Below are 26,952 nucleotides of genomic sequence, written 5' to 3'. Positions count from 1 at the left end.
CCGCTTGATCCATCAGTCTGCCTTGTCATGAAATGTCCACCGTTTTTAGAAATTAATAATCCCTTGAACCAAACATGTAAAAGCCTATTCTGTTTCTCAGTGCTTTCCTCCAGATTTCTATTCTGGGATTTGCCATCTCTTAGGAGGGTTTGCCTGTGCTCTGTTTCTGCCTTCCTGTCACTTCATGCTCTTCCTCATACCCTTACATCACATTTGACCCTTTTACCCCTTTGCTCCTATGGTGCCCGTATCTGTGTTTGGTGTATATATATATATATTTTTTTTTTTTCCTATATTTTCCAATCATGGTGAGAGGAATTACATATCTGACCTTAGGAAACCGAACTTGAGTAGAAAAGGCCTGACTTCCTGGCAGGGTAACTAAGGTATTGTCCCTTAGGAACCAAATCAGTCATGGTAACCAGACTTCATTCCTGCTCAAATTTAAGGGCTTTTCTTACAGCAAAGGTTATTTGCTGCCCTCACCACATAAAAAAAGAACTTTGGAACCATCAGAACCCCTTTCACTTTTCTGTCATAAATACCATGCTAGTCACATTGACACCCTAGAAGAACATGATAATTCTTTTCAACACACATTTATTGCATTTCCCACTGTGCATCTCTTTTCCTCTCAAGGGGAAGTTATGCATACAACTGACTTTGATACCAGTGAGGTTTTTGATAATAGGGTTTTATAATTTTATACTCCAAATTAAAAATCTAAGAGCATTTTACATATGCATAGTTTAGTTCAGCTTCCTTCAATAAGGCAATATAACAATTATTGATTCACTTTTTGGTGGAAAAAAATGGGTGACCGTGTTTATGCCAAGACAGACAATTGCTATTTCAAATCCATTTACTCAATATACAGGTATAAAGTCAGGGTCACAAAAACATGCTTTAAGATAGCAAGATAATTTGTAAAAACCAAATAAAAGAGAATACAAATTAAAATTTTTTTTTCAAACTTTATAATCTAAGAATTGTGGACAAATCAGCTTCTGCAAGGATGATGCTGCAGCAGTAATTATGTAACAATTGAAGATTATTTGAAAAAAAGAAAAAAACTTGCTAGAGTATGCTTTTAACCTCAATGTATCAAAAAGAGGTACCTTTGAGAAATTTATGCTCACTGCATTTCTAACGTCCAAAACTATTATTTGTTCCTTTTTTTATTTTAAGATTTTATTTATTTATTTGACAGGGAGAGAGTTAGTGAGAGCAGGAACACAAGCAGGGGGAGTGGGAGAGGGAGAAGCAGGCTTCCTGCTGAGCAGGAAGCCCCATGCACAGTTCGATCCCAGGACCCTGGGATCATGAACAGAGCCAAACGAAGGCAGACTCTTAACGACTGAGGCACCCAGGCACCCCTATTATTATCTCTAATCCCCCACTGTTATTGCTGTTGTTGGGAACTTGAGCAGACGGTCTTGGCTGTTTCAGCCATGGTATTTAGCAGTCATTGGGACTGTTGGAAGCTTCTGGATTAGAATCGTGCTCCGGAATACTGAGGAAGCACAGTGGATGGAAAGACCTGTTGAACGGGGTGAATGGGGAAAATGCAGTGTATGGCCTTGTTACTGAGAAGATTTTGAGAGTTGACACAGCAGTCAGGGCTGGGGGTGGTGGCATTCTGAAGCAGGGGGGAGCACAACTGAACTAAGGAAGCTCAGAAAATGTCATGGGGAGGTGAGGAGTCTGGTGTGGTTGGTACTTAGATCACAGGGGTTCAGAATGTGGTGGGAGAAAAGGTTGGGCGCAGATTACAGAGGTTTTTTCGAATGCTAATCTAAAGGATTTGGGCTTCATTTCTATGCAAGGGGAAGCTGTCTAATTAATGTGCTCTAATGTCTGAAGCGTGACATGATGACTGCAAAGAGAGGATCATAACCGGGAGAGGTGGTGGCAGAAAAATCAATTAGGAGGCGCTCGCAAAAAGTCCAGTGAGGCTCTGTGGGGACCGGAACGAGGGCAGAATGCTTGAGAATGGAATAACTTGGAGAAGCAATCTGCTCCCATCCAAATCCAGATCAGTAAGGAAAAATCCAGGTTTCTCTTTGGCATGCAAACATCCAGATCATTGCACAGATAAGGGTAAGAAAAGACTAGCTAGGCAGGCACAAGTGCATCAGAAGAGACCTGGGAGCCCGAGGGGACCATATGGTGAATGTGAGTCAGTAGTGTTTTGCTGTTATTAAAAAACAGAACCAACACTATGGGGAAAGATACTAATAGGAGTGAGGCATGCAAAAGGCAAGGGGTAGCCTTTCTGCTCTCTTCGTAATTGTTCAAACTTTACTTTTTTTGTTGACTCTGTTGGCCTTCACATTTCAAGAATGTTTGGAAAGTGGACTTCCAAGAGAAGGCGAGCCCAAATGCTAGAGGTGAGAGAAGGCTTTATTAGGAAAGGCAGAAACAAGGCGGTCTGGAAATGCTACCTTTTACCCCCCCCTCCCCTCACCTGAGCTGTGTTTGCCTTCAGTTGTTTCATCCTGTGATCGCATCATGCTTTTATGGACCCTTCAAGCCAGGCAGTATTTGAAAGTCCCTGAGATATGGATTAGAGCTCTCTGTACTCTCCCCACGTCAGTGAACAAGCCTGGTCACAACTACATGGAAATTTCTAGCTCTTCCACTTCCCCAGCTAGTAAATGACAATGTATTTACAGCTCCTGCATAGTGTCACTTCAAGGAAAACTTTTGTGACTGCATAGGCCAGGTCAGGCTTCTTGTCACCACATACTTTGAGAGAACCTTTTTCTTGTAGCACTTATCATAATTAGCAATTGTGTACTCATTTGTGTAATTATTCAAAATGCCTGTCCTCACCACTGGACTGCAACTTGCATGAGAACAGAAACTGTGCTTTTGCTTGCTGTTTCCCAGGAGCCTCTATAAATTTTTTTTGTAGGAAATAACAGTTATATCTATAACACAAAAGAGAATGAGTAAGATAAAGAGAATGCAGGAATGCCAGTCAAATCTTTGGGGTAGGTTTGGACCCTTCAAAGGGAGGCAGCATATCTTAGTTTAGGGGTGTGGACTCTGGGCCCAAATCCTGGTTCCACAACCTCATAACTTGGGCAAGTTACGGAACCTCTCTGGGCCTTTGCTATGTCATCTGTAAAATGGAAATGATAATATCACCTCTAAAGGGTCGCTATGAGAATTCAAAGCTTGATATTTGTAAAGTGCTTGCAACAGCGCTTGGCAAAGTACGTGCAGTATATGCCCTTAACATAAATAGAAGCGCAGGTGTGCTATGTGAGGTGACCGTCTCCACTTGGAGTATCCTGCCTGTACGTCTCTCCGGCCAAAAGTTTACCAATCTTCATTGTGTTCTTACTGTCAGCTTTTACCCTGGAGTCTCCTAAGGTGGGCCATGAATGCCACTGGCTTACACAGGGTGGTTTTCCATTATTTCCATTATTTTAGTTGATTTACAAGATCAGTGAATTTTTATTTATTCATTTTTAAAGATTTTATTTATTTATTTGACAGAATGAGAGAGCAGGAGAGCACAATCAGTGGAAGTGGCAGAGGGAGAGGGAGAAGCAGGGCCTCTGCCAAGCAGGGAGCCCGATGTGGGGCTCAATCCCAGGACCCTGGGATCGTGACCTGAGCCGAAGGCAGTTGCTTAACAGCTACCCAGGCGCCCCAAGATCAGTGAATTTTTAAATAATAGTTACGTATCCCTAACTAGGTCGCTAAATAGATGATTTCATTACAGTGAAGCTAAAGTAAATATTTTCGTGGTAAATATATAAGTAAATCAAATGTGACTCAATTTTTTAAAAAATATTAATGAAGTTACTTATAAATTAAAAAAAAGATATTTGACTCTATGGGTTTGCTTTGTGTAGTTTCTGGACACCATTCAATTCATCAATGATTTTTTTTTTTCTGAATACTTTTTTAGTATTGACAGTTTTTCCTACTTACCACAAGTTTGACCAAAGAAGCTGTTTCAAGCATCTTAACACTGTCTTAACACTCTCTGGAGAGTAGGAAATTGGTAGCTTTTACTTAATAGCTTTCTGATTGGTGTGATTAAACGTCTAATTTTAATGTTGTATTGGCCAAAGTGTTTTGGTTTTGTTTGCTTGCGATTTGCATTTTGTACCTTGTAAAATGCCCATGAGACAGGGCCTAAAAAGGGACATTTCTTTGTAAGGTTTTATTTATTTTTTTATTTACTTAAAAAATACTTTGTTTATTTGAGAGAGAGAGAGAACAAACAGGGTGGGGGGAGAGAGCGAGGGAGAAGCAGACTCCCCACTGAGCCACCCAGGCACCCCTTTGTAAGGTTTTAAATCTAAAATTGTAACTATGCTTATGTGTGTGTGCTTTGTCAACATTTTCAACCTTATAAGTTTATGACAAGGATAAACTTATATAGTGGAAGATATGCCTAGTAACAGAGTGGACATATTTACCATCTAGCCCCAATTCTTATGGCTTAGGAGTTGATTAAATAGATAATATAGTGCCTGGTGCTTCAACTTACTAGAATGGTACTTTTGAGAACATCTGCAATTTGCATTTCCCTAATTTTTGTAATTCTTATGGAATATTAGACCTGGTACTCATGGTGATAATTTTTCATAATGCTAGAAAACTAATAATGCTCTTCAACTGAAAGCTTTCTGCCTTCTAATTTCTTTTCCTTCTTTAGCTTTTAAAAACTATGCTTTGTATTTCTACAATTGAAATATGCCTAACCCTTTAGACTGAAAGTACTATAAATTGTGTGAACGTTCTCAGTGCTGTTAGACTTGCCAGGATGACCTGAAGGGTTTTGTTTGTCTGCTGCAATTTCCTAGGGCCAATATTAGCCCCCATTTTCATCCCCTTGTGTGGGCTATTGTCATCAGTCTTTCGTTGTAGAAAGAAAAGAATTTGTATTACAAAATGTTATGTTATCTGACATTAAAAGGAAAAGGTTCTTCCTAAAATAACTATTCTATCTAGGATTCTTTACGTTAAGAGTTTTACAAACTTAAGCGCCAAAACTTACTTTTCCTTTTTGCATTTATTATTTGACTTTTTTTGTTCTTGTGAGTTAAAAATAGTGAAATTAAGTTGTACACTTTTGAACAGAATATCTCCTTTTTTTTTGTACTGCTTGAGCTTTGGAGCAAAACTCCTAGATTTTAATCTTAGTTCCATTGCTCCCTAGCACTGGGCAGGATTAATAAGCATTAATGAGCCTTAATTTACTTATCTGTAAAATGAGGTATTAATACCAACCTGCGGAGTTATCATAAGGATCAGAGGTAATGCATATAAAATCATACCATAGAACTTGAAACATTATCAATAAATTATTATCTTACCAGTGTTAGAATAGAATGTAGCTGTTTTAGTTTTGGAAATCTTATACATATATACACTTATTTATTCTAATAAGATGATCTCACCATCTCCTAGTAAATTGGTCAAAACTGTCAAGAACATTTATATTATAATGTCTTGTTTTTTTCCATCATGATGCATTTCTGTCCTTAATGTGCCATTGAGAATTTTTTTTCAAAAAATCAGCATATGGAGGAGGTTAGTAAGTTTAAAGAATATCAGAATAAGTTTTATGCATATTCTACTATTTTAAAAATAGAATTCTAATGTTGTTAAAGTTTTCTAATTCCTCCTCAATCATTTATAAATGCACTGTTTGTCTTTAAGGCAATGTTTTCATATACACTTTAGCTTGCAGTGCTAAATGAATTGTCTGAAACTAACCTGGATGTTTTATGAACGATTGAAAAAAGTTGTAGTCACTTTTTAAGTTGATTTCATATTTAAAAAATATTAGATCTCTGGTATCTACTTCTACTATTTAGTTACATATTCATATTTTTCCATTAAAACATTTGTGAAGCTTGCAAAAAACAATAAAAAAAGCCATGATAGCTAAAAAGGACAAAGAAAAGGTCATTATGGGTTGGATATTCTCTAAAGGATCATTATTTTTTTTAACTTTGAAATGTAAAATCAAATTTCCATTTTAATAACAAAGCATTATTATACCTCCTTCTTAAGAAGACTAATATGCAAATTTTAGTGTTTCCTTAATTAGAATACTTATTGTTCGTAAAGGTTAAGTAGGCATCTGTAGCTGACTAGTTATATAATCAGCAATGGGAAATAAATATTTTTGACTTATTATTTTGACTACCTTGTTTTGACCACTTCAACCTGCCAACTTGTTTTCAACAACTCAGCTACTTCCATCCACCTGGTTAGACCTTTTCTTAATACATTGCTTTTATACTTGGCTAGCAAATGAAGAGATCATTTTATTGATGACCATATATGAAAATGCGATTATGTAATGGAAATGATTTTATAAGGTACAAAATATTGCAGAACTATCTGGAAATAACACATTGTATGCTTCTCTTTTATCAGGTCCATTCTGTATCTTTATCATAAAATCAAAATCTCATTAACATCAACTTGGAAATATTAAAGAATAAAAAAAGACTACTTAATTTAAATTCCTTGTTTTAAAATATTAAAGTAGAAAAAGACAACTGTTATTCTTGGGTCAGGACAGAGTTTAATAAAACTAGTCAGAAAGATCAGGCTTGGGAATTTTTCCATGGATAGGGTAGTAGTGGAATACATCAGTTGAGTTGTAAGTCACATCCAGAAAAGTCAGCCCATAGCCTCTTGAGCTTAGCAGACATAGCACACAGTCACTTTCTTGGCAGGAGAATGTAAAAATAGGAAATTCCATTTTGTAAGTGAAGTAGTTGAAGCATATTCTGTTGGATAGAAGGAATGGGTCAAAGTTGAATTTATTAATTCTGTCAAGTAGGTGGATTTCTGAGGGTAGAAGGTAACCCTACTAGTTCTTATATTGGATGTTACTGCAAGGAGGTCTTCTGTAGCATAGCAGATATAGACAAGTTCCTGTGGTTTTGTTGATAAGCAGGTTCTGATACTTAAAGGACATAGCTAGATTAGTTTCAGTGATTTGGTAGGAATGAATATGTCTTCAGAGCTACTTCATGGTGTTGCTAAGAGGATGGATTTTTCATGGGACCCAGAGTGGAGATGGATGACCTCTTAAATTCTGTGGGTCACACAAGAAAAATGCTTAGCAGGTATTTAGAGTCCAAGTGGCCTTATAGAAATATTTCCTTGGCATCCCTTGCTAGAGTTCTGGGCTCCCAAGCTTGGATAAGCAGACATCTGAATAGGAAGCAAGTGGCTGTCAATCATAAGACTCTGTCTAAAGGGTATCAGTTTGCTCTTCAGGGAGAAGCCCATTATGCTCCAGTTGGAGCAGAAGGCAATGGTTCTATTTTATTATAACCTGAAGGTGGGAATAGACCAGAGCTATCCAGAAGGAAGGTAACAGGGAAGAGAATTAACTTATATGAGTGCCTACTTGGGAATGTTGATTTCGTTAAAGTATGTCACTTGATCCTCTTAGTAAAGCTAGGTGGCTAGTAACATCATCCCATGTTAATGAATATTATGATGTTGTATATGCAACACTATAGCTAAGTTTCCATTATAAATTCTTGTTTAAAGTGTAACACCAATATGAGTCTTATAGACCATGCAGACTCAGGTGTTTTCCTAGTTCCAAATATCTACATGACATATAAACTGAACTTCACAAAATAGCACTGTTGCAGAGACAGTATGTTAGGCCCCCTACCCAATTCTCACATTCTTTCTTATTTAACCCTTGCAGCTAGTTACGATCATTGACTAAGTTATGTCCAATCAAGTTTGAATTGAGTGATGTGTGCAACCTCCATCCAGGCCCTATGTTTTTTTTGTTGTTGTTGTTTTTAAGATTTTATTTATTTATTTGACAGAGAGAGACACAGCGAGAGAGGGAACACAAGCAGGGGGAGTGGGAGAGGGAGAAGCAGGCTTCCTGAGGAGTAGGGAGCCTGATGCGGGGCTTGATCCCAGGACCCTGGGATCATGACCTGAGCCGAAGGCAGACACTTAACGACTGAGTCACTCAGGCACTCCAGCTCCAGGCCCTGTGTTTAAAGAGGAGAGGCGTGCCTCCACTTCCTCTTTTCTGCTACCCGCAAGCTGGGTTGAGTTATGGTAAAGGGATTTAGAGCACACGATGGAAGCTCCCTATTGAAGAAGCCAGAGCAAGAAGATAGACGGAGCCGAGGTCCATGACATAAAGTAGCCCTATCAAGTATGAACTGCTAACATTTCAAGTGTTACATGAGAGAGAGAAAAAAAAAATCTTGTTTAATCCCTTGCTCTGTTGACTTTTGTCAGGCAGCTGACCTGGTATCCCAACTACACCCATAACCTTAAATATCAATATGCTAAAATGTTAAAATGATGAAAACAACATTTTTCTGTAGTTAGGAATGTCTTTTCTTAAAAGAAACATCAACAGTGTTTTACTGATCCCCAGCAATTAATCTGTACACCCACCAGGGGTTAGGGATCTACCAAGTTACTAATTCCTGATTTAGGCAAAGCGGGGAAACATGTGACTAGAAGTGAAGTACTCAAGCAGGTTTAAATTAGTCTAGGGCAATAATAATGATAGTAATAAACACAGCTAGTAATGATAAAACAGTTAATATGTGTCAGGCACTGATATCCTAAGCCATTTGTCTATTTACTCATTTAATTCTCACAATAATCCTGTGGGACTGTTAGTATCCCATTTAAGAAAGGGGGGTATGTGTAATTCAAGCACGAGAAGCTAAGTAACATGGCCAAGATCACCCAGCTAGTTAAGGGAAGGGATGGGGTTCAACCTGGACAGGAAAGCTTAAGGCTGTCCTCTTAACTATTTTCTTTATCATAATAAAGATGTACTGGAGAAGTGGATGGCAGCTTACACAGGGTTTTGTTTATCATATGTGTACAATTACTAATATATTGCCCAAGTACATGTTTCCATTTGAATGGGATTTTTCCTTCAACTGTCCAATGTTTCCTTTAGGTCCCAAATTAGAGAAAATTAAATTCTCAGGAGCTTTTAAAACCATGTCTCAGAGAGTAGCGCTCTGTGACCTAAAACAACTTAGTGTTGTTTCCTAGCATAGCAATATTTCCTAGTAAGTTGTATCCAGCCTTTCTTGACTTTAGAATAGACAAGTATCTTTTTAAAAATATTAAAAATTGTATCCAAAGTATTATTTTAGTCATACTGAATAAACTAAAAAAAAAATCACTAAATTGTACACCTGAAACTAATATTACACCATATGTTAATGAACTGGAATTTAAAAATGAAAAACAACAAAAAAATAAACTTCCTTTTAATCTCTTTATTTACTAAATCTCTTGTGCTCATTTATCTATAGATGCTCTATCAATTCTTGTACAAATGCAAATATATTGAAAATGAATACTAAAGGTAGGGTAAATGTGTATCTCTGATTGCTTCATATTTTCTTGCTGCTGACCAAAATGTGGTTTAGAGCAGACACATATAATAGATTAAAACCTATTAAGTGTCCGAAAGGGGTAACAGTTAAGTAAACAATTGCATATTAAGTCATTGGAATGTTACTTCCCAACTTTTGTTACAAGAACTGTATACAATACTTAACCTTCTCAGCAACAACACTCCCTACATTTTTATTTATTTATCTTTTTGAAAAAGATAAAAGCTGGACCAGCTCAACAGCAATTTGCTTACCTAATGGTTTCTTCTCAGGCAATTACTTTTGTAGGAATTTAAGGAATTTTTGAAAAGAAGAAACTCTGACCTATTTGTGTACTGAAATGTAGTGTGTGTGTGTGTGTGTGTGTGTGTGTGTGTGTGTGTGTGTGTCTCCAGAACCAGTTCTCTAGTGTTCATTTGGGGTAATAGCATGATTTTAAATATTTCTACATAGATGAAATTCACAGAGCTTCTCTCTAGAGTGATTTATTTGATGCAACATAAAGTTATTGCTCTTGGTGACAAATTTTTAGATTCATTATATTAATAAGTGTTTTCTCCAATATGGCTCTTCTGATAGCTAATGAGTTTGAAGCCATTAACAAGAATAATAAGTAGGGAATTCTGGTTGAAGGTAATTCCACATTGATTGCATTTATAGGGCCCTTTCAATATACATTCTTTGATAATTAATAAGGTTATTCTTTTGGATGAAGTCTTCCCAGCATTGACAATGTTTGTATAGTTGCTCTCTATATGATTTTTTGTATGCAAAATAAAGTCAGGACTCTGGCTGAAGAATTATCTACAACCTTGGCATTTATATGATTTCTCTCCAGCTTGGGTTCTTTGATGTGAAAAAAGTGAGGGTTTCAACTATTTTTCACAGTCTTTACACTTATATGGTTTCATACAGTTGTGAATTCTCCAATGAATAATGCAATGAAATCTCTGGCTTAAGACTTCCCACATTCATTACATTCGTAGGAACTCTCTCTTATATGAGTTCTCTGATACATAATGAACATAATGTTCTGTCTGAAAGAATTTCCACAATTAGGACTTTCATAAGGTTTCTCTCTGGTATGAGTTATGTCTCATAAGCCTATAGCCATGAAAAGAAGGCTTTTTCCATATTGATTATAGGTGGGCAGTTTGTCTCCAGCATGAGTTCTCCAATATGCAAAAAAAGCAATTGAAGCAGCTAAAGTCTTTCTACATATTTCTACATTCTTTACATTCATATTTTCCTCACTAATGTGATTTATGTGATGTTAATATTGTGAGAACTCCCACTACATATTCTTTACATTTGTGAGGTTTTCCTTTTTATTTATATTCTTAGATGTACCAAAGGATGTACTATGAGTAAGAGAGTTTAATCACTATCATTTGTAGAGTTTATCTCCTGTTCTTGCAAACTGACTAAAGTGAACGTTCCAATAAAAGATTTGATTACATTTGTTACTCTTATTTTCATCACCTCCCTGATGTCCAGTGAAGTAAATTTATTTAACTATTTAAACTTTTAACACATATGTCTTATTTGCAGAGCAACTCCTCAAACATTAGCTGAACAGGAAGGATATGATCCCCTCAATAGTCACCATTTCCACGGATTTTCTCCTAAATAAGTACCTACTTTTGGGTGAATGCAGTTTGCCTCAAATGTCTCTCCTCATTTTCCTGATAATTGTCCATCTGGCCTTTACATTTCCAGATTCTTAATGACAGTTACTTAGAAATATTTCTTACCATTTCTTCCATTTTAATATCATAGAATTATTTATCTTCAGAAATGCTATTTTTGGAAATTGATGATTTAATTTCAACTGCAGTCTCTGAATCTGACCAGGTGTCTTGGTGAATTCCTTTCTCTACCAGCCCTGGCTATTTAGCCTTTAACAACTAGAGGATTTACATTCGTTTGGAAAGTTGATGCCTTGAGGAAACCGGGTTCTTATTTTTTTCAAGCATTGCAATTTTTATGCAATCTGCTGAGCAGTATAAAGCTGCTTTTACTCCTCCTTGGTGTAGTTTACAACCACATCCTTGAAGCTTACCGATGTCTGGAACTGGAGAGTTAGTAACTCAGCTTCCATTCCCTCTTCTTTCTTGATGGTGATTCTTTTTTAATTTAATTTTACTGTGTTATATTATTCCCCATATGGTACACTTGATGGTGATTTCTTGAGTAAGTGGAGAGACCTGAGAATGCTGTACTTCCTTGCTGAGCCAGGTGCATTTTGGTTTGGCTGCCCCCACAGTGCCTTCACTTTGACCTGCTCACAGGTACGTGGGCCAGCTGCTGCAGCCTTCTCCATATAACCCCCAACCCCCACTCTCAGGCACTTGGGCTGACCCGTGCCCAGTGCTGCCAACCTGCATAGGAATGTCTTCTATTTTATTTTATTTTTTTAAGATTATATTTATTTGAGAGAGAAAGAGAGAGCCAGTATGAGCAGGGGGAGAAGCAGAAGGAGAGGGAGAAGCAGGCTCCCCAATGAGCAGGGAGTCCGACTCAGGACTCGATCCCAGGACCCTGAGATCATGACCTGAGCTGAAGGCAGACGCTTAACCAACTGAGCCACCCAGGTGCCCCTAGGAATGTCCTTTAAAGAAAAGACTGTTCATTCTGATGAAGATCTGCTATACAATAAGGATTATGTCGCCATAGGTCATGTAAAATATACTAATATTTCAGAACTCAGACTACTTCTTACCTATTCATAAAGTAAGGTAAGACTAAATTCTATCCTACTGATTTTAAACTTTTGTCTATGTTTCAGTTTATTAAAAAAAATAAGATATTAGAATATAAGGATTAGAAACCTGGTTTGGCCAGCAGAGTGTTTTTTAAAGCAATAGAACTTACATATGTTTGGTGGACCTTTATTGTCCAGTTCCTGTGGTTTCATAACTACCATACCATTTTTCAAAAGTTTTTGTAAGTATGGAATATGCTTCCATTAGAACTTAAAGCATTTTGTTTCTTTTTTACTCATCTGGTCTAATTAACTTGATTTCATTGACTTAGTGACAAATGCCATGTCTTTCAGAACATCCGGGAGGTTCAGATCCCCTCACACTTTAATATGACAGAAGATAAGAGAGTTAACATAAATGTAGTGCAAGACCATAAACTTACACTGTTTTCCTTCCCATGTATGAATGGCTTCTGAACATACTTTCCATACAGAGTTAGGAAAGGATCTATTAACCAACTCAGTGGCTGTGTATGTCAGGCTGTGTTCATCTGTTCTAGTAAAAATACCATGCCTGACACTGTGGCTGCAATTGGAGTTACATCTTGGTCAAGTTTGTGGTAATTTACTGTCATCTTTCAAGACCCGTATAGTTTTTGTAGAGGCCAGACTGGTGAATTAAATGGGGATATGATGGAGGTTGCCACCCCTGGATCCTTTAGATCTTTAAGTTTTTCACTAATACCTGCTATTCCCCCTGTTAGCAGATACTGTTGACCTTCCCTTCTCTGGTACTTTTATCTTAAAGGACAATGAGCCAAACTGGGAGTTCTGCTATCTATAAATATGTTCTTTTCAATTATACTTTCAGGGACCAGTAAATGACCCCTGACTGGATGCACAGACCCAGTGGGCCCATGTGAAGCAGACTTGGCTGCAACTCTATTTATTACCTAACTCCCATATACCCACACTCTAGTTGGGAGTGGGGAATGGGGGGTTCATAATGATCTTTTGAATCCCTAGATATCAATGTCAGTTCATACTCTGTGTCTAAAATTTCTCAAAGCATCTAGTTTTCCCCTTTCTATACTGCATGATTGACTGATTCTCACCTGATCCCACTGGGAGTGCTTGAAGTTTGAAAGGCTCCTCAGAGTTGCTGTATTTGAGGTAAAAGGATAAGATCTTTAGACCTCTGGATGGACTACTCACTGGATGCAGTCTTCCCCTGGGAGAAAGGCATAACTGTGGCAAGGCATCCTACTTCAGTCAAAGGCAGTTTTCAGAGAAGGACTCAGATGTAAGCCAACAATACACATCTCTCCTGGTAGCTGGAGAAATTGAGTCGTTTGGTACTGAAAAGGGGATCTAGGCAACATACCCCAGCATCCACTCTAAAACCATAACCCAATTGTGATAGCAGAATGTTATGAAATATAAGTAAAGAAATAAGGTAGGTGAGAAGGCCCAATATCAAAATGTTCAAACATAGCCCCTGTAGTATCACCATAACATCACTGAGTGCAGCATCCCTCCATCCAGCCGTCCATCCATCCAGGCAGCCATCTATCCAGCCAGCCAGCCAGCCAGCTAGCAACTCTATACCAAATCCTACACATTGTGAGCAAGGTTTGGGATATTAGCATTGTTTGGATCCTGACAGTTTCTGGGAATTCTGAGAAGTACTTTTAGTCCTTACAACATGAATAAAATGAAGCATATTCAGGTAAACTAATTTTCCCACAGTCAGTAGCCTACTAAGTGGGAAAGTGACCACTGGAACCCAACTCTGCCTCTAGATACTTCTGTGCCCTTCCTACTAAACCTACAGTTCTTTATAGAGAATATTACCATAGATTTATTGCCTAAAAAGTGGAGTACATTGGACCTGTGTTAATGAGATGATTCAAGTCAATGAAAGTCAATGAGGGACATTTAAATGAATAGAAATTATTACTTTAGGAAATGAGAGAAATGTAACTTGCTCTTATAGCTGTGTCTCTTTTAATATGTATCTGCAAATAGATTCTGGATGTTGAATGGTTATGCCTGATCTGCTGTCTTATTCTTCAATGTGTCATACTATTAATATAAAGCTTATGCTAGATTCAGCAAAGGCGGATGGGAATTGCTTGTCACTCATATGCTGGCCCTTCTTCATAAACATTAATGCCTGATGGTATACAAAACTTTGTTTTAGTGGCTGAGAATACATATTGGAAACAACATTAATGGCTTCCTAGATGTTGAAATAAAATGACTTTGCAGTGTCATTTGAGGAAAACCATTCAATATTAGTTTGGATTAATTGTTGGAAATATCTCCTTTAAAACTGTTTGCGGGAGGGCATTTGTGTGGCTCAGTCGGTTAAGCACCTGCCTTCGGCTCAGGTCATGATCCCAGGGTCCTGGAATTGAGTCTTGTATGGGGTTCCCTGCTCAGTGGGGAGTCTGCTTTTCCCTCTGCCACCCACCCCTCATTCGTTCTCTCACTCTCTCTCGCAAAAATAAATAAATAAAAAATCTTAAAAAAAAGACTGGGGAGAAAGTATGTATGGAGATCCTTAACATAATGAGAGGGCATATAGCTACATAATACTAAAATCTAATTTTGTGCGCTGTACTGCAGAGAACACTGATATCAGCCCAGGGATGATTCTAGATGTTACCTTCTAGTGAGACTGACACATTTAATTATTCAGGTAGTTTTGACATACCCATTGCCAGAACCAAATAGCCCAGTGGTTCTGCATCCAACTTCTGTTAAATTGTTGAGGTTCCTATATGAATGCCTCTATAAAAAGTAAAAAAATAGGTCATTAGGTCAAGAGACTCAAGTTACCTCATACAAAGCATTAGCTTGTGCTAGACATTCTGTTTATCTAAATTAATCCTCTTCTCAAAACAGCCCCACAAAAATCGGGGTTTTCTTACTTCATAACTGATGAAAATGGTGATAATTCTATGGTCTTGCTTTTCTTCACCTTTCTGTTTTCTTTCTTTTTGACTTTGCCTTCATTTGTCCAGAAGAGGCATAAAACAAAATCCAAAGGGCAAATAGAAATTAAACCTATTGTTATTTACTATCAGAATGTTCTAAAGACCATTTAGAAATCGTATCATTGCATTTGCTCATTTTAAAGATGAAAACCAAAAAAGCCAGGAGAGGCTGAGGTCCAGTGTCACCAGCTGGTTGCTAGTGTGGTAGGGGTTGGAGCAGATCTGACTGTAGTATGTTGCTCTTTGCCTTAATGCCCATTCCTTTGTGAATCTTAGTTTTGTATGCAAATTTGACTGTAGGTGACATAGTTCTTTAACCCATGGAGGTGACCAGAAAAAACAAAACAAAACAGAACTGTTCCTGTCTCTTTTCTTCCTTTTCAGCAAATCTCCTTTTGCTTTTTCAAAAGCAACATGTGAAAACTGTTGCATAGAGCATACTTTGGGGTACAGAGTAGCCAAGAAAACACCTAGCAGCCTGCACTCTGGGCCTCTCCCTCAGAATGGAGAGGTATTCAGGGCTAGGAGGGAAAGGGGATGGTGGAAGTGGCATCACACTAAACAATGAAAGAGATTTTTACTTCAAAAGCTCCCATTCATGTTGGAAGTTTCAGTAATCAATATGGGTTTATTACTATAATTTATTCTCTAATTAAAGGAAGCAATCAATCACCTCATTGAAAGAATTTTTGTTTTAGCATTTCAACTGTTTTATTTTATTTGAATTGTTCCTGAATATATACTTTTATTCTCAAAGGCTATTAAAATATTTCTTTTCATGTAAGAAACAGATTTATATCAAACCGTATTCTATGTCATGGATAGAATTCTGACTAAAGCATTGACTTTCTTATTCTTAGTACTATGTTATTTTCACTTGGCAACAATATTTCACATTAGGTTTTGCCAAGGTCAACTAATACAATAATTACTCAGAAGAGAAGAGAAAAGCTCATACTTTAAACACAACTCACTGTGTTATCCACTGACCTTGGCTAAAGAAAAGAGTCTGTGCAGCTTCTATCAAAGACAGAGCTCAGTAAGTAAACAGCTGTGAAAAATGTAAATATTTCATTGGCAGTTTTCTGAATTTAATTTCTCATTGAATTTTTTTAAAGATTTTATTTATTTATTTGAGAGAGAGAGAGAATGAGAGAGAGAACATGAGAGGGGGGAGGGTCAGAGGGAGAAGCAGACTCCCTGCTGAGCAGGGAGCCTGATGTGGGGCTCAATCCCGGGACTCCAGGATCATGACCTGAGCCGAAGGCAGTCGGCTTAACCAACTGAGCCACCCAGGTGCCCCAATTTTTCATTGAATTTTAAGAAATTCACTTTCTCTGACACATTTTTGGTTCTATAAATTGGCCCATTACAATGTTTGCAAAGATCTCTTTTTTTTAAATCTAATTATTAAAACAAATTAGCCTCAAGTTTCAAAGAGAATAGGCTAGAGCCCTTTCTTGTATTCTAATTTACCATTGCTTTCTCTTTCTGATTAAGTAGTGCATTGTCCTTTATATAAATAGAAGATTCTACTGACTCATCATTCACAGAACAGGTTTTAGGAGTTAGTTTTCTAGCAGTAATGATAGGTGCTATAGTCTGAATGCTTGTGACCTGCCAAAATTCATATATTAAAGTACTCTAATGCCTGATGTGATGTATTAAGAGGTGGGGCCTTTGGAAGGTGACCAGGTCATGAGGGCAAAGCCCTCATGAATGGGATTAATGACTTTATAAAAGAGGTCCCAGAGAGCTAGCTCACAGTTTCCATCATGTGAGGACACAGGAAAAAGTCAGCAGTTTGCAACTTGCAAGAGGGCCCTTACCAGCCCTCTGACACCCTGCTGACACATTGATCTCAGACTTCTAGCCTTCAAATATGGGAGAAATAAAATTCTGTTGTTTATAAGCTACTCAGTCTGTGGTATTTTCTTATAGTAGCCTGAACAGACTGAAACAATAGATTTAGATTGAGCTGTCCTGATTCTCTTGTTTAATGTGTCTTGCCCCCACTGACAAGGTTTTATGCATATGCTTGGGAATTGGGCAGGGTTATAGAGGAGCCCATGGGTGACAATCAGGGATTTTCTTCCATATAATTCTATCTGGTTCATAGAAGATTTGTAGAGGCAACCATGTACCTACCCCAACTAGCACTTTTATTCACTATATCTGAAAAGTAGAAAACAGGCTGCCTTTTTGGTCTATGGCACCTTCAAACATATGTGATGATGATGGCTTCTCGTAGTGCTTAAATTGGAACCAGTCCATTGGTATATTCCTAGTTATATTGCAATGCACAAACTGGGCATTCAAATGATGTGTTATGAGTGTGTATTTGAAGGTCCCTAGTGCTTGGCATGATACCCTACCTACTTGCCAAAGGAAGCCAAGTACTAATATCCCTTGTTTGCTTCCATAAAAAATACTACAGTGAAATGGGATTTGAAGTGAGGCAAACCTAGCTTTAAATACTGACTCCCCTAATTTTGTTAATTATATAACTTCTGTCTGAGTTTCAGTTTTTAGATCTGGAAACTGGGGATTATGTTTATCTCATAGGTTGATTTTAAGGATTAAATTACAAAGCATTGTTGGGAAATGTTCATTTTTGTTAGAGGCAGTCAGTGAAAGTTTTCTTGACTTACCCACTCTATATGTATATAAAATAAAATCAGAAAGAACTTCGTGAGTCCCCAGATTTACCTATCTCTATCTTCTGGGTTAAGTCACCCTACCTGGATGCAATCTATCTGATTCTTAAAGCTCTATAGCCTTTTCAGCCAGACTATCTTAGAATCTAACAGCGCTCAATAGTCCAGGAGCTCTTCCTCATAACTAACCTAAATCTCTGCCGCTGCTGAAATTTAAGCTCATTTTTCCTTGCCCTGTCCTGGGTGGAAATACAGAATAGGTAATTTTTATGTTGATTATGTTCATGGTAATCCTGGATATATAAATTTAAATATTGACTGAATTAGTCTTGAGTGTTTTTTTTTCTTTATAACCTGAAATCTTTGCCTGTGGAAAGAGGTCAAGGCCTCAGGTATCCCTCTTAATTCTGATATAAGTGTTTATCTTCTTGCCAAATATTGTCCTTGGTGATTATCAGTGAGAAGCACTTTGTTTCAGAAACTGGGAACAGAATGTGATTACATGAGCTCTGAATGTTGGAATTTCAGCCAATATCTATGAGAGGTCTTGGAGAAACTAGTACCAATGCATATTTGAACATTAAATGTAATTCACTTTTAAGGTTACCTTAATTTACAAAAATGACCTGTGCTTATAATTTGCCTGTTTATTTTTAAATTCATTGCCTTTCTAATGGTCTCATTTGCATTCTATTACTAAATTCGAACCACTTACTCCCTGGGTATGGCAGACTCTTAGGGAACATTTTAAGCCCCTGAAAAATTACGTTAAGTTCTTTAGTTCTAGCTTTCTTTTTGCCTTCAAAACAATGGCTTCGCTTATGGTGTTATATTCTGTATGAAGTAGTGTGGCTATAAAATCCATCATATAATTTCTTTCTTTTTACCCAAGGTTCATATGTATGCGCTGCCTCTGTGTCTATGTAGGATTGGCTTCCTCAAATGGCATTCACACGTATTAGGTGTTATGTTACCACTGTGGTCCTAAACCTAATTAAGTGAAAACTTTTAGTTCAGTAGAATTACCTGTTTAGCTGTGCATAGGATTTTCCTGGAGAGGTTTAGGCTTAATTTTGTTTCGTTTTGTGTTAAAATGTGATGCTCACTTCACAGCATTGCACATAATCTCCAGAGTGTTTACGTATCTGGATATACACATATATAAACATTCACACGGAGGAACTCCCACATTTCAGACCAGAATATAGTTATTAGCATATTCTAGTTCTGTATAGATTTTCTCAAGAAAGTTGGGTAATATTCTTGGTATGTTTAGGTAGTTTCCTAGGCTAGTAAAAGCATAGTTCACAATTAAACAGGCACATAAATTGTTGTCAACTTACCACTAGACATGGCACTACTATGCAGACTGATTTAGCCATTTAGTGATGAGAAATGATTATGTCCAATTATTAATAACTTAAACAGTTTTCCTTTTATACTGATAATGTCATCTTAGTGAACTTTTTCTCATCAGATAAATCTCCTAATAGGTACCAGAATTCAGGTTTTATGTACATGTTATCTATCTATGTACCAAGTTATCTATCTGTGTTCATTAATTAAACATGTATTTGTGGTGTATGGTAGGTTCTGTGAGGATTCATTGAAAGATGCATTATTCAGATAGTCACTGAAATATGTAATAAGTAGAAAAGATATCAAATATAAGATCACTATTTTATGGGGTAGAAGGCACTCAGTTCCACCTAGGTCAGAGTAACAGGAAGAACTCATTTCCTGTGTGGGGAATTGGTGTAGTTCAGACACAGAAGATGACAAGGATTTGGGCCCAAGAAAATGGGATCGTACTGGGAGACGTGCTAGCCAGAGAGCAAACTGAAAGCCAAAATTTATGACAAAAAGATGCAGAGTTTTTATAGAAAACTTGGGAACTGTTCATTTTGATTGGAACCCTGGTAATGGGGGTAAATAAAGGTGCAGCCTGACAGTGGAGGCTTTGAATGTCAAGAGAAGGAGAAAATTAGATTCAATTGTAGATCCTTTATTTAGCATGTTAGATGCATTTAATAGATGCCTGTGTTCGTCACCTCCACTCTTACTGTCTCCTCCCAACTCCACGTCTCTCTTTGGACAACTCTAGATTGTTTGTTTCTCAAAGGTTTAATCCTTGGTTTTCATATACTCATTGACTATTATTGTCGATGCTGAAATGGATTTTGATGAATGAATGTTGAATAATTAAGATTGAACTTGACTCTGTAGGTAGTAGAGAGGTAGCTCATATTTTAGGGTAGTACTTGGGAAGTTACACTTTGGGAAATTATACCTGGCATTATTGTGGGTGAGAAGAAACATTGAGAAGAACTGATCTTGGAGTTAGAATGTCAGAGATTTTTCCCTGGCATATGTCATTCATTTCTACATCTGACTTTATGCTAATCCACTGGAAACTTATCAATCTAACTGACTTCTTGGCCTTACTCTGAGATTATGATTTGGAGGGTGTGGGGTAGTGCCAACAATCTGGATTTTGATTGTGACATTTTGCCAGGTCTGGGAACCATTGATGTAAGTGAGATACAGTGAGAGCCTGGCCTCAAGGGAGGCATTCAGGAAATGTTACAGAGATATAGTTGAGTAAACTTGGGAACAAATTCTTTTCTTAATAGTAGGGAAGAATCAAACCTGACACCAGGCTTTCAAACATGATGCTGAGAGGATGGAGATGCCATCATGAAGTAGTGATGTTTAATGGTTGTTGACAGAGATGATTAATTGCACTTTGGATGGATGGAGGGGGTGGGTAGGAGGACATGCAGCGTCTCAGTCCAGCAGAGGATTCCAAGGTTGTTTGGAGAGAGGGCAGCACAGAACTGGGAATAAAAGCTTTAAAGTTGATTATTATAAAAGAGGATATACTAATAGTGGTTGTGATGATGATGAAAATAAATAACACTAATCATTGCAAAAAAACCCCTACCATTTATGTGTCAGTCCACTGCTAAAACATTTACATACACTATCTCATGTCATTCTTACAAAAACCCTGGGAGATCTCCAATTTGCAGGAAAAAAAGAAGCGGGACTCTGAGAAGTTAGTTTGCTAGTGATCGAACAACTAGTGAATGTGTGGTATGTATACTTTGATGACTCGTGTCTGTCTCACTATTTCAAGAAAACTTTTGTGCCTTGGGACAGAACAGTAGATAGAGATCAGTTACAGAATTTACTTTATTGAAAGAGAAAATGACAACTTGGAGAAAGTGGCATTTTTTAAAAGTATCAAATGCTTCAGAGAAGTACATTTGTATCAGAACTTGGGAAAATATACTGGCTTTGGCAATTTGGAGGTCATTAGCAAACTCTGAGGTTAAAATTTCAGTGAAATGGAGATGAAAGAAGACAAATTACTAGTTTAGAAGTGTATCCTCAGAGACCATGAAAGGTTGAATGTAGCAGCTCTATTAGCAGTTTGGTGGTTATGGAAAAGTACGAAGAGGGACCCATTTGTGAATGTTCAGGGTGAAAATGTCTACACACTTTTAAAGCATAGAAATAGACTTGGAAGAATCTGGTTGTTACATAACTGTAAAAGTGTCATCAAACTTGGCTTTAATTCAGGTTGCTGGCTTCTAAGGTAGGGAAAACAATTGGAAAATGTGGGAAGTGTGGATGGTTGGATGAATAATGATGTGACTTTGTCTCTTTTATACTCTTGCTATTAGGAAGAAAAAGAGGATGGATATTGGAAAGACAAAACAATAGATCTCTTAAGCCTCCCAATTCAAGAGAATAGAGTGTGAATATGGTAGAAAAAGAATAGTAAGCACAAAATGATCAAAGAATCACAGACATAACCTGAGCTGTGACTATATCCCAGAAGTGCCTTCACTAGGAAGAAATGAAAACAATGAGCTATTTACTCAACCTCAGGGCTGGACATTCATGGAGAAGCATCCCAAACTTCACCTCCTTGTATTTTGTTCCAAATTTTCATTATTTTAATACTACCTTTTCATTTTTAATTGGGATCTAATTAACATACCATAAAATTCATCCTTTAGGGGCACCTGGCTGGCTCAGTCAGAAGAGCGTGTGACTCTTGTTCTCAGGGCTGTGAGTTTGAGCCCCATGTTGGGTGTAGAGATTATTTAAAACATTTTTTTAATCTTAAAAAATAAATAAAATTCACACTTTAAAAATATACAACATATAGTAGTTTTTAGAGTATTTGCAAAGTTGTGGAACCATACCACTAACTAAATTCAGAAGATTTTCCTAAACTCTCAGAGACCCCACAGTCATAAGTCATTACTCCCCATTTCCAATTCCAGCCAGCCCCCAGTATCTACATAGTGTTTCTACAGACTTGCCTATTCTGTTCATTTTATATAATTATATAATATTTAACATTTCATGTCTGATTTCTTTCCCTTATCCTAGTGTTTCTGAGACTCATCCATGTTGTAGCATTTATCAGTACTTCATTTCTTTTTATGGTTTAGGAATACTCTATTATATGGACATACCACACTTTATTTATCCATTCATCAGTTGATGGACATTTGCGGTGTTTCCGCTTCTTGGTTATTGTGAATAATGCTGCTTATGAACATTAGTGTGTGTGTGTTTTGTAAACATACACTTTCATTTTTCTTGGGTATATATCTAAGAGTGTAATTTTGGTCATATGCTAATTTTATGTTTAACTTTTTGAACAACTGCCAACTCACTTTCTAAAGTGAGTACCATTTTATATTCCCTCTGCCAGTGTATACAGGTTCCAATTTTCAAATCCTTGCTAACACCTGTTATTTTCCATCTTTGTGAACATAGCCATCCTGGTGGGTGTGAAGAGGTATCTTATTGTGGTTTTGATTTGCATTTCCCTACTGATCAGTCATATTGGGCATCTTCTACTTTTCATGTACTTATTAGCTATTGTATGCTTTCTTTAGAGAAATGTCTATTTAAATCCTTTGTCCATTTTAAATCAAGTATTTGTGTTTTTATTTTTGAGTCATAATTATACTTTATTGTCAATATTAGACCCTTATCAGATATATGTTCTGCAAATTTTTCCTTCCATTCTGCGGATTGTCTTTACTTTTTAATGGTGTCCTTTGAAGCACACTTTTTAAAAAAATTTTGATGAAGTCAGGTTTATCTATTTTTAATTTGGGTTGCTTGCCCTTTTGGTGTCATAACTGAAAAGCAGTTGCCTTATTCAGAATCACAGAGATTTACATCTATTTTTCCTTCCAAGAGTTTTCTAGTTTATATTGTTTATATTTTTTCTAGTTTATAATGTTTATATTTAAGTCTTTGATCCATTTTTAGTTAATTTTTGTATGTGGTGTGAGTTAGGGGTTCAACTGCATTCTTTTGCATGTGGATATCCAGTTGTTTTAGTATTATTTGTCTCCTAAAGTTAATTGACCTAAAGTGTAAGGGTTATTTCTGGACTCTTAATTGTATTTCATTAATCTATATATTTATCCTTATGCCATTACCACGCTGTTTTGATTACAGTAACTTTATAGTAGCTTTGAAATAATATTACTATTTAATATTAACCACCATAACATTTATGATTGCCAGTCTAAAGTTTGTGTTTTTAAATAGTATTATAATCAGGTAGGATCATTTGCCAGTTTATGTTCTTAGTCACCCAGGCTGAAAGGTTGATTTTTTAGCCTTCTGTGGCTGAAAAATTGATAGGACTTTTGCAGCTCCTAAATTCTGTGAATGGAGACAAAGGAAAAGAGCCTAACTGGAGACTATCAGTCTGAACAAAAATTGATGGCTATGGTCATAGAAATTCTGGAAAAAAATAAAACATTAGCATTTGAGGTCTACAGTTTGAATATGATTTATTGCTAATTGTACTATAAAATTTAGTTTAACCTTGGCGCTTATGGATTTCTTTTTGGAAACACATATGGGGCATGAGAAGAAAAGCTTTGAATATGTATATATAGTATTTATATATGTATGCTACACTCATGCACTTATGCATATGTGAGACTTACTCCTGAGCACAATGATATCACTTTCCTTTTTATTAATTTGGAAAAGTACATAAATAAATTGGAGTTACATGTTAAAGAAGCTAGAATCCTTGTTTCATGCTAAAATTGTGTGTGACAGTGGGGGGAATGAGAATATTAATGAACTTACTTTCTAAGACATTGCTCTTTTCTAAGATATGAATGTGAGTAACAAAATATACAAACAACCTATGCATTCATGCACCAAGAATGTGTTTATTCATGGTATAGTACATTGGATATGATGGGTAAAATGCAAATCCAGCTGACCTAATCAGGTATGTTATTCATTATATTTTGCAGATACTGTTTTGTTACACATTTGGAGAAAAAACCCAGTGTAATAATAAGGATCGATGCATTCTTTCCTTCTGTCAATGTTGTTTTTCTCTTCTGAGTGTCATAAATACACACACACACTTGTATGAAAAATATATTCATTATTCTCTATAATTTATGGTGGGATTCAGAGTTGTTTGGTCTGGATGGAAACCCACCCACCAAGCTCTAGCTAATAACATGCCCTTTGTTTCCTTAGGACAAAAAGTGATTTTTTTTTTTAAATAAAAGTTGTATTGTACATGTAACTATCAAGACCATACACTACAATTAATTGGTTCAGTTTCAAATATTGGGTAGGGAAAAGTATATTTATAGTGCTCAGATTGCATCTTTTTTCGCAACATCATTGTTGGTCTCCAATGGGTTGTGGTCTATAAATCCATGAGTATGGGGCAGGACAGGGTTCATATTTGGTCAAAATGATCTTATTTTACTCTATGAGGAAAATAGCATATAAAATTCAGTACTAATGATGCAAATAGTTATTTTCACATATAGTTCATGAATTTCTTTTTTAAAACCCTGTGCAAAATGTGGACAAGCTTTTGAATCACATATTGTTCTTTAAGCCAACTATAATTATGCTATGTGGAACTCAGCAAGTGTACTGGTGCAACATGTACTTAGTTTTTATTAATTTGGAAATAGCGTGAATTGCTAAATTATACATTGGTAATGCAGAGTAATCATATGAGATGCAATCACAAGCTAGACTGAATGGCATGTTTCTGTTCCCAGATTATAGTGTTTTTTGACCTTGGGCATGGTCAGTGCTCTTTTCCCTCATCATAATGGAAGCCACCTCCAAGAGGCCTTTCTGGAGCCAGTTTGACCAGAATGCACCAAAGGGGTGGTGCAAGAAGCATTTCTTTCCCTCTACCCCAGTTTGGTTCTGCCATATGTAGACTTATGTATGTATCACCTATTTGTATCATTACTCAAAATAGGAATGCAGCTATTATTGTTATAGGGAGGTGATAAAAAGTGAGTGCTAAGCCAATGTTGAAAAAAAGTCCTATTAAATTTCATTTTATTGATTTTATTATGTAATCTTGAAGATTCAATAATTTTTAAAAAATAAATGCCAGAAGGAAACGTAGGTCCCAACTCATTGTGCTACTTAATATGCCATAATATAGCTTAGTAGAAGACAGTCTTCAAAAGGTGAACTAACAATAGTTAGTCACTGATAACTGACACTTTTTAATAGAGGTTCTTTAGGAGACAGACAGAATATTTTAAGCTGGGAGAGGTGAAGATGACTGAATTTTCTTTTTAGATGAAGGAGCATTTTTAGCCTATTTTAGGAACCCTACTCTGGATGATGCATATTTACATTGATTTTTCATGGGACAAAAGTGAAATTAATTTACACCTCAGTACAGTAGTCTATAACACCTTTGTATTGCACATTAAAGTTTTTAAAATGGTGAGCTCATACTTTGTTCTCAAGTGTGCCTAAAGTCATCTTAATATGTGGGGCAAAGAGTAGGAGGAATGGCCTGCCACTGCTTCTCTGTTCTTAGTACAAATCCTGGATTTTTTTTTTTTCTCTTTTGTTCTGGAGTTCAAGCATCATGCTAGTGATATTAGCAGCTATTAATTTGTACATCCTTCCATCTATTCATGTATTTATTTCAGTTGAACTATTTCAATCAAGCACTATTTTATTTGTTTTTTGTTTATTTTTTGTCTCTCCCAGTAAAACAGTCAACTTTCTAAGGGCAGGGACTTACAGCGATCGTAAAGGACCCGGCAGACCATACTAAAATGTAAACCTTAATCTTGTGGGCAGTGGGGGAGAGCAAAGATTTAAGTGGGGGAATGACCTTGTTAGATATATTTTAGTTTAAATACAGCTTAAGTTTGGAGAAGGATTTTGGTAGTCTGGCGGTGAGGACGTGTTCAGAGGCAGGGAGAGGACTTAGAAAGCTTAAGAGATAAGAGATGATGATGGCCTGATTGCAGATATTGGTGGTAGGTTCGAAAATCATGAAATAATTTAAGCAATAGTAAGAAGGTGGAACTCATGGGATTTGGTGCTTGACTGATATATGTGTTGAGCGAGAGGAAGAGTCCAGGATCATCGTCAAATTTCTTTTTGTGCAACTCGTAGTTTTGCAGGAGGAGAAAAAACCTTTTATAAAATTCAGTGAGTTCAATTAGGAGTTTATTTTGTATAAAGTACCTGAAGGTGGTCAAGAAGAAATATCCAGTAGATTGTTGGCGATATGAATCTAGAACTCAGAGGAGAGATCTCTGTGCTGGGAATTTGTTTATCAACACAGAAATGGCTATTTAAGCCATACTTAAAGAGATTTTCTGGGAAAAAATATAAAGAGAAGAATAAAGGATCTAGGGTAGAGCCCTGAGAATTGTTGACATTTATGGAATACACAGATGAAATAGAGCCAGGAAGACAAAATGAGGAGCAGCCAGAGAGGTAGGCAGAGAACCAGGCAAGTGGGGAGCCATGAGGAAGAACATTTTGGGAAGTTTGTGGCCAATGCCGTGAAATGATGTGGAGGAAGAATGGAGGAGGACAAATCTCTTAGGCACTTATCAAAAGCATTTATCAGGGGCACCTGGTTGGCTTAGTCGCTTGGGCCTCCAACTCTTGATTTCTGCTCAGGTCCTGATCTCTCAGGGCCATGAGATCAAGCCCCACTTCTGGCTCAGCACTCAGTGTGGAGTCCGCTACTCCCTCTCCCTTTGCTCCTCGCCCCCCGCCCCGCCCATGCTCTCTCAAATAAATAAATAAATGAATCTTAAAATCCTAAAAAAAGAAAAAAGAAAGCATTTATCAGGGGCCTATTGTGTGAGTGTGGTCTT

General features: G+C 36.9%; 1 protein-coding gene across 3 annotated transcripts in view; it reads left to right on the top strand.

Moving 5' to 3' along the window:
• Positions 1–26,952, top strand: part of CTNNA2 (catenin alpha 2) — a 1,086,060-nt gene that overhangs the window by 23,888 nt on the left and 1,035,220 nt on the right. The window contains exon 1 of one of the 3 annotated variants that reach the window (XM_027622199.2): positions 16,120–16,146. The exons of the other annotated variants lie outside the window; for them this stretch is intronic. The gene's annotated coding sequence lies outside the window, so the exon portion shown is untranslated. Of the gene's footprint in view, positions 1–16,119; positions 16,147–26,952 lie in introns of those variants that run through there. 3 annotated transcript variants of the gene reach the window in all.

This window comes from Zalophus californianus, chromosome 8 (assembly GCF_009762305.2).
Source record: "Zalophus californianus isolate mZalCal1 chromosome 8, mZalCal1.pri.v2, whole genome shotgun sequence".
NCBI lineage: Eukaryota > Metazoa > Chordata > Mammalia > Carnivora > Otariidae > Zalophus > Zalophus californianus.
This window is presented reverse-complemented; position numbering and strand designations above follow the sequence as displayed.